Below are 8380 nucleotides of genomic sequence, written 5' to 3'. Positions count from 1 at the left end.
ACAGAGCAGCTGAATGTCAGTAACAGCAGCCAAAGCACGGCTCGAAAGTGAAAAAGACAAAACTTGTTAGAGTGGCAATCCGTGAGGTTTATGTGTTTATTTTGGCGCTGTATCTGTGGTGATAAGTTTGCACAGCACTTCCTGATGATCTTTTGTGTTTTGTTGATAAAGGTTGAGTGTCTGTACCTGTCATGTTGCTAAATACTCAGCTTTTTTGGGGGCTCAAAATGAGTGCATCCAATTTGTAGAAGCTTTCATGAATTTGCCAAGGAGTGGATACATGTATGTACAATTAGGATTTAGCTATATTACATTTTGCAAAGCTCAAGTTAGGTTGTTTTTTTTTAAGGATAAAATTAATGCAATCTTTATTTCAAGCTAAAATGCCAAACCTCCAGCTCTTTTTTTTTATCCTGTTTCTGCTCTGGAAAAATACAAAACTTAAAAAAATGAAAAATAAATGCAGGTCATTCATTTGTATTCATTCAAAATGTTGAGCAAATTTTAGTTTCTCTGATTTACTGTTTAATAAAGTCTGTTTTAAAGCTAAAAACTTAAAAGACGGATAATAAGTTGTGCTAAATTGACAAACATTCGACTCTTCCTAAAAACTATCATGAATACAGGTTGATACTCGGGTTTAATGTATCAGGTTAAAGTAGGAATAGCAAAATGAACATTCATATTTAATAATTATTAGTTCAAAGATAAAGATGTAGCTATAGATGTCATAATCTTTCTGTTTCTCGAACCTGTTCTTTGTGCAGAAAAGAAATATAGAAGAGGACAGAAGTCTTATTTTATTGTAAGTAATTAACTTGCTTGTATGCTGAGTCTCTGAGCTTTACTGTTGAATAAAGAGTTATTGACTGAAGAGGATTATACATAGAGGAAGTGGCTTGCTAGAGTAGCACTGATTCAATAGTGCACTTAAATATTTTTAAAATCAGGGAGTCTATTAAATGTTTTTGGAATATTTGGAATATATTGCAACAATCTGAATAATTAACAATTAATTCAAAAATAATGGTGATACAAAAGAAATCCAAACTCGGTGTCTTAATTAAAAAGAAACTGCTCTCAGGCATATTCTGTCACCCCCGACAAATATTTCACTCCTTCTCAAAAGCGAAAGATGGGTAGCTTGTGCTATCAGGAAAGTGTTAATTAATGAAAGACAAACCTTCTTCAGCGTGGTGCACATATACAGGCATAACCCCGGCTCTCGCCTCGCACTCAGGCAGCCACTTATACACTCTCTCACACACACACACACACACACACACACACACACACACACACACACACACACACACACACACACACACACACACACACACACACACACACACACAACCTTATTAGCCGCCGTCCTTATGTGGGACCACTGTTAGTCGGTGAGCCGTTGCTCCACTTTTTTTTTTTTTTTTTTTTTGAAGGAGAAACAGAGAATGAAAGAGAGAGAGAGGCCTGAAATAATTTGTTTAATTTGGAGCAGCTCCCAACTCAGCAGGTGAGAGAGGAAAGGGGGAGAAAAAAAGAGAGAGTGTGTTTTTCTTTTTGTGTGCGGGTCTTCTCATCATACAGGGAGGTGGGAGGTGGGAGGTGTGTGTGTGTGTGTCTGTGTGTGGGGGGGGGGGGTGGCAGATCAGGGTCTCACTTCACTTGCCCCAGCTGCAGAGACCCCTCGGTTTGTTGGTTTGGGTCATGATGACATGTGGAAAGGCAACTCCCCCCCACACACCGACCCTCCAGCACCCCCTCCCTTCCTCCTCCCCGACCCTGCCACCGCAAACCCAACTCCTAATTATCTCTGAATAGCAATTTTATTGAACCCTAATTTGTAGTAATGAATTGTGATAGGTGGCGAGGCAGAGAGAAAAGAAAAGAAAAACTTCACCCCCCCCTCCCTTAGTCTCCCCCACGCATGCACACACACCTCCCTTTGTTAAATTGTTAGGGCACTCACCCACTCACTCGCATGCAGATAATCTGTGTTATTCTCCGTGTTTGACCCTCGCTGGCCAGATAAGATGTTCAGACGATGTTCAGTTCAGGTTTAGTTACATATTTTAAGACATTAGATACCTGGAAAATGTGTTGTTGATGCAACATAAGCGTGACTCTGAAAGAAGTACTGATCCATTAGGGAATGACGGAGGGAAATGCTGGAATTTACACACAACCCCTGAATTAAATGCATATTTTCTGCATTTTTGATGACAACCTGCATGCAATAAAAACCCAAACGGCAAACACGAATGTGACGCTGTTTTCATCTAAGGGCACTCTGGACTCCGGATCTCTCTCGGCCTCTTGAATAGCAGCGAGTGAAGAGGTTGGAGGGCACTCGAGCCGCGGCTGCAGCCCAGGACGAGGGCGATGATTCAGCCGGCAGAGACCCGCGCCGCAACAGGGCTCTCTCCGTCGTCAACGGAAACAAGAGTTCTCATCAGGGGTCACGGGGGTCAAACCCAGCCGCTCCCTGTGCAGATGAGCCTCTCTCTGTCTGTCTCTGCACTAATTCTGTCTGGGAGAGCAACGTGGAAGGGTGTATGAATATTCAAGGGAGATGTAGAGACATTTTAAGGTTTAATATCTGCAGCTCAATGCATGAATGTACGGGGTTTGAAGAAATGAAAGGGGCTTTGACACAAATATATGGTCTTGTTTAATTTAAGGATATTTTGTTTGACTCAAAGTTGTGGAGTTGATGCATCATAGATTTGGCTCACCTCACTGACATTCTAAGAAATTATTTGAATCGTACAAATTTGCAGCTTTGGAACTGATTGTGAGTTCATGTACAGGTTAAGATGGTCTGATGATCCAAAAGTTGGTTGTACAAATGCATGAAATTTATGTGCTGCACATTTTAGAATTTTCGTAAATGCACAAAAAGATAATTTTCCCAAATAAAATCCAAGATAAACGCCTCAAAACCAATTGGTTCTCTGCATGTCACAGGTCATAATTGCAAATTTGCACCACTTAAGTGCAAAATCGCGGTTTAAATATCTATATAGTATATGAGTAACTTATATCTATATAAGTTACTCACATGGTGCATGTACTTTAAGGTGTTTTTGATTAAATAATCACACACTATGTGGTCCTAAACGCAGTTTAAATGCCTACATTTCTGACTTAATTTGCACAGACGGTTTAATTTTGAACAAATATCCCTTAAGACGAACCACATCCATATGCAAACCATATCCAAGAATGTTATCCCAAGCTATGTAATATGTGAAAACAAAATAAGAGTATCTTTGTTTCCCTTTCTCTCTTTTCCTTACCTACCTTAGAGCGAACAAAGCCCCACCGCCGACCAACCTTCTCCCCATGATTGGAAGGGATCTCCAGCCTATATCTGGTCATACAAACACTGTTTGCTCTGAGCTTCCTGTCTGTGGACTTACATTACAATGTGTAGATTTAGAGATTGGGAAACTAAAGTCGCCGGGCTTTTCAGTTGGATAACCCCCCCCACCCCCCACCTTCCCTCCTTCTCCAGCCCTCTGTCTGTCACACCGTCGTCCAATACCAGATGGTAGGCGTTCAACACGGAGACCAGCACCGCTAAGCTAAAATACCTGATTACAATTCACCAATACAATTCAAATATCATGGGCAGGCTTAAGGATAATACCTCTGTAACAATATCATTTATTTTTCCCTCTGTTCCCTTCATCCTTGTTTTACTGGGAGAGGAGACTGCAAAGCCCTTCCTCAAACAGATAAAAGAAAAGATAACCTTTTTTTTCTTCCTGTGTTTCTGAGGGGATTATTATTTTTGATTCCCTCCGTGCGCTGTTATCTGATGCGTATTTCATAAAGTGCCAATAAAAATAAAACCGATAAGAAAATAATATTTAAATGTTGTTTTACTTTCACTCAATATTTCAGGAAAAAAAATGTAGACACAAATAATCGAGGTGAAAATATTTATAGGATGTAAATCGTGCCCTGGCTGACATTTTGGAGCCATAATAATAATGAATTAAAATGTTATGCCAAATTCATATTTATGCTGTTTATTCATATTCAAGTGCAGCACAGTCATACATATACATTGTGTTGTTGTGAATGCATGAAGCCCACTGCTAATTAAGCTTCACATTAGTGGTGACATATTAAATAAACCTAAGGCCGTTTCAGTTTATGTTAAATAATAATAAATATACATCAGTAATATTATTTAACATTTCTATTATCACTTCATATATTCCAACCTAGAAGAAGACACAACTCAACCTGATGGAAATGCATATTTTGTTGTTTAATGAGCAGAAATAGGTTTTGTTTGTATAGCCCCACATTTAGACAAAAAGATTATTAAATTAAAAATACATATTTTATTTATTTTCGATAGAATAAAAGTATATAATATAATAATACAATATATGCTTTGTTTTTTTATTTTTTATTCCTCTTGTTTTTCAGATATTCTGCTCAGATGTCTGTTTATTAAGAACATTAATATAATTAATTTACGTATAATGCTGTTTCTCTATATCTATCAAAAATCAACTTTAACAAACAGTAAAAGTCAACAGATTTAATGTATAATTTTGAATTATAAAAGTTGTATGACAAGCATGCAAAACAATACCATACTCCAATGCAATAGGATTAAAAACAGTGTTTGCATTTAGTATGTGTTGAGTAGTGACTAAATCTGCTATCTGCACTGACAGTGTTACTTTGCTTTATGATTATGTCTTTAATTCTAATAAATGAACAAACTAATGTTAAAGATGGTGAAGTAGCTGATGCCAGTTTTTAGTTTTTTTAACAATGAGAACCAGAATTTAATTAAAGGAAGATATAAAGTAGATGATAAATCTATAAAAAGTTTTTGTTTTTTTACATTATTTGGATGGACTTTCCTCTCGTTTATCACAATAAGTAATACCAAACATAGAACCTTAAGTTTATATCAACCACAAATTTTAATTAAAACTACTTGCACCACAATAACTCTGTATATACGCATAGAAATATTATTATATTATGCTGTTGCTTTAATTATTCTCACAGTTGGGATTATAACTTTATGTCTAGACTGCACAGATGGAATTAATAATTTCTACATAAACCTGTACAGCTGTCAGCGTAACCTCGCTGCAGACCTTTTGTCCGGGGCCTGAATTTAAATTGAAAAAGTGCACAAACTGAGATCTCCCAATCGATGTGACCCGCAACTTTTTGTAGCCACTTTTTTGCTTCAAGGAAACAACAATCTCAACTCTCCTTGTGAAGTAACTGCCTCATATGCATATACAGTTATTCACAACGCTGTGCTATGTGTCGCTGTGGTGCTGTGGAAACCTCGTACCTCCAAAAAAAGGAAAAACTGTTTTCAGTTTGACCCCGGCTTCCTGTTTTTTTACTTCATCCAGCTGGTTTGGAAAATGTTTTATGAATTTAAGGGGTTGTATTTCCCGTCACCCAGAGGAGCATGTAAGCCTTCAACCAAACCTCCCTCAAATTGGAGTTGGGAGGTTTTTCAACTGACAGCAGCTTCGAGAGAAAGCAGCGGTTGCTCTGTGTTTGTTATTCTTCCGTGGCCAGAGAGTGTTTTTCTCTCAGTGTGATCTCTGGTGTGGGCAGAGGTGCGTCTAGCCGCCCACACCACTGGCAATGCTGCCCATGTAGCACCCATAACACCGAAACCATTAGTGGCATGGCGGTCTACCCACATCTCAAACCACCTTCATTAGTCATTCAGCTCCTTATTTTTGTTTGGTTTCCCCTCTGGCTCCTAATTAATGCTTAATCGAAACTGCTGAACTGAGCTGGTTGAGAAAATTCATGAATATTAAAATCGACCCTGACGTTTTTTCTCGCTTTCTCCTCTTTTTTTTCCCTTTTTTTTGGCTTGTCTACAGTAGTAGCCAGGCGCCATTTATTTTTGTTGCTGTCAGAGATTTAAGGCGTCATGTTTCTTTCCCACTTTTCAGTGCAACAATGATGATAGTAAGCAACAGAGCCCTATTTTGCCAATTTGAAGTGAGAGTTTCTCGTGTCACTTTAATGTATGCTTTTTCAATAAAGGGGGGCACTTGAATATAGTTTCACTTTGACAGTAAGTGAAGCAGACGGAAAAATCATCTGGTTTAAGGCTTTCAACATCACCATAAAGGTAACTAGATAAACACCATAACATGATAAAGTCAAATCCCTTGATGCCTTTTGATATTTCCTTAATTCAGAGAGGAAACTTGTTAAAGAAGTTTTGTTTCAAATTGCATCCTGTAAAATAGATTTCTATTGACCCGTGCTGACAGGGCTCTTTGCAGACTGGAAGCTGTACCAATATTTGTTTCTTATACGTTTTAAAGTGCAGGCTCAGCATTAATTGTGTTATAAAACCACGGTTACTCTTTCTTAAATCTACTCGGATATTAGTTTCTGGATTGATCAAGTTTTGAAGACCACTCAGAGACTGTTTTTGTATTGAAGATTAGAGGAATAAAGGAAGTCATCTCCAGACTAGAAACAACATTCAGAGAATGAAAAAGGGATGTTTCAATATTTAATATCATTTGTTTTAAAGTTATAATGCAGTTTATTTGGAAAACAAAGGAAGTCCTTTTTTACTTTTAAGTTTGAAGCTTTTATTAATAAACTCTCTAGTGATCTTGATTTGCATTGCAAGGATTCCTGATTTTGAAGAAAACTTCCAAATTAGATATGTTAACAAATGTACAATTATACATGCAGCTTCCAGAAGATCACTTCGATATGTGTTTTTTCTTGTTACCTCTAATGGAACATGATTATTAATGTCTCCTTGGAGGACGCCCCGTCAACTCTCTTAGACGTGAGTTTGAGAGCAGAAAATAATTTAAAAATATACACTAACCACTGCTGTTTATCATATTTTATTAAAAAATCTCTGAATATGGAATGAATTTATTCAACTGCACAACTTTTCATTATTCCAAAGCTTGACAAGATATACTTATATAATAACGTAAGATTGTTGAAAAAAAGCTTCACAGAAGAAACACAATCATGTTGCCCTTTGTGAAGAAACATGTCTATATTTGTTCTGATTAAATTGATGGTGGCATTGCAGACGAGCCAAATTGAAATCTTGTGACAATTTCTCTGAAGTTGCTCAAATACAATTTGACTTCTGACAAGGGGGATGCAATTTATAAAACAGAACATGCCATCAGTGCAACCCAGCATTTGCATAATGAGGATAGTTCCATTTCCGCCAGCAATGTTTTTGACAGCCTCTAACTAAAAAGCTGTGGTGCAGAGGAGTGAGAAATGTCGATACAAATAATCCAGAAGATGCAGAAAAGAGGGGCGATCGGGGGCAGCCACCGGATCCATCAAAGAGCTGGCGAACAAAACAAATGGAGTTTGGCAAACGGAACAACAGTGTGCTCAAGCTGCAGTAATGCTAGGTGACCCTGGCAGAAAAAAGGACGGAGGGGCCTTCTGCCCTGAGCTACAGCCTTGACTTTGAACGCACCGGAGAGGAGTTGGACCGCAGGAGAAACTACTCCAGAGGTTGCTCTGATAGGTTGACAAATATGGCTGCACTGACGCTAATGCCATGTAGCTCTTTTGCTCTAATTGTTGATTCAATTTGCTAATGACTAATTTGATTTAAGTGGCAGGCACATCTCCATGTGTGCAGGACATGGTAGAGGAGGAACGAAAAAAAAAAAAAAAAAAAAAAAATGGACTGGAGGTGGCGTGATGGGTTGTCACGCAAAGGCTGCTCGCCTATGAATATTCCATGAGAGTTCACACTTAATTGTTTCTGATTTGTTTATTTTTTTTCAATACAGTGCTTTAGCGCACACTCCATCAGTCCCTGCGTTGACAACCCGTGCACCCCCACCCTGTCCCACCCACCCCTCCTGCTCATGCCACCCTCTCCTCACCATCCCCCACACTTTCACAAGTGGTGCTCAGATGTCCATCAAACACAGCAAAATGAAGGATCACTATAAGGTTGTTGGAGCCTGTCAACAAAAGCACTCTACCACTTTTGTTCCCCCCTGTTCTCCTGCTTGTTGAGCCCGCTGGAGATCTCTGATGTGAAGGAGCAGATGAATTTCTAACCAGACATTTTTCAGGGGGCCCCTATTGAGCGCCGCTACCTGTTGCCAATGCAAATGGATCCCCGACTCCAAAGATCCAAAGGAAGCACATTGTTCCTCCAAGAGGCGTTTGAGTCCACTTGCATGTTGTTTGCCTCTCGGAGTGGACGCGTCGCTTCGGTTAGATCAAGAATAAAGGTTTGAACGTGACCCCGCGGTTTGCACCCTGGCGCTTATAGCGAGCGAGCGGCAGCACATGGCAGTTCAAAGTGACTCTCTTTCCAGATTCCAGAAATTATGAGAGCCAG

The sequence above is a fragment of the Anoplopoma fimbria genome, chromosome 22 (assembly GCF_027596085.1).
Source record: "Anoplopoma fimbria isolate UVic2021 breed Golden Eagle Sablefish chromosome 22, Afim_UVic_2022, whole genome shotgun sequence".
Lineage (NCBI taxonomy): Eukaryota > Metazoa > Chordata > Actinopteri > Perciformes > Anoplopomatidae > Anoplopoma > Anoplopoma fimbria.
This window is presented reverse-complemented; position numbering follows the sequence as displayed.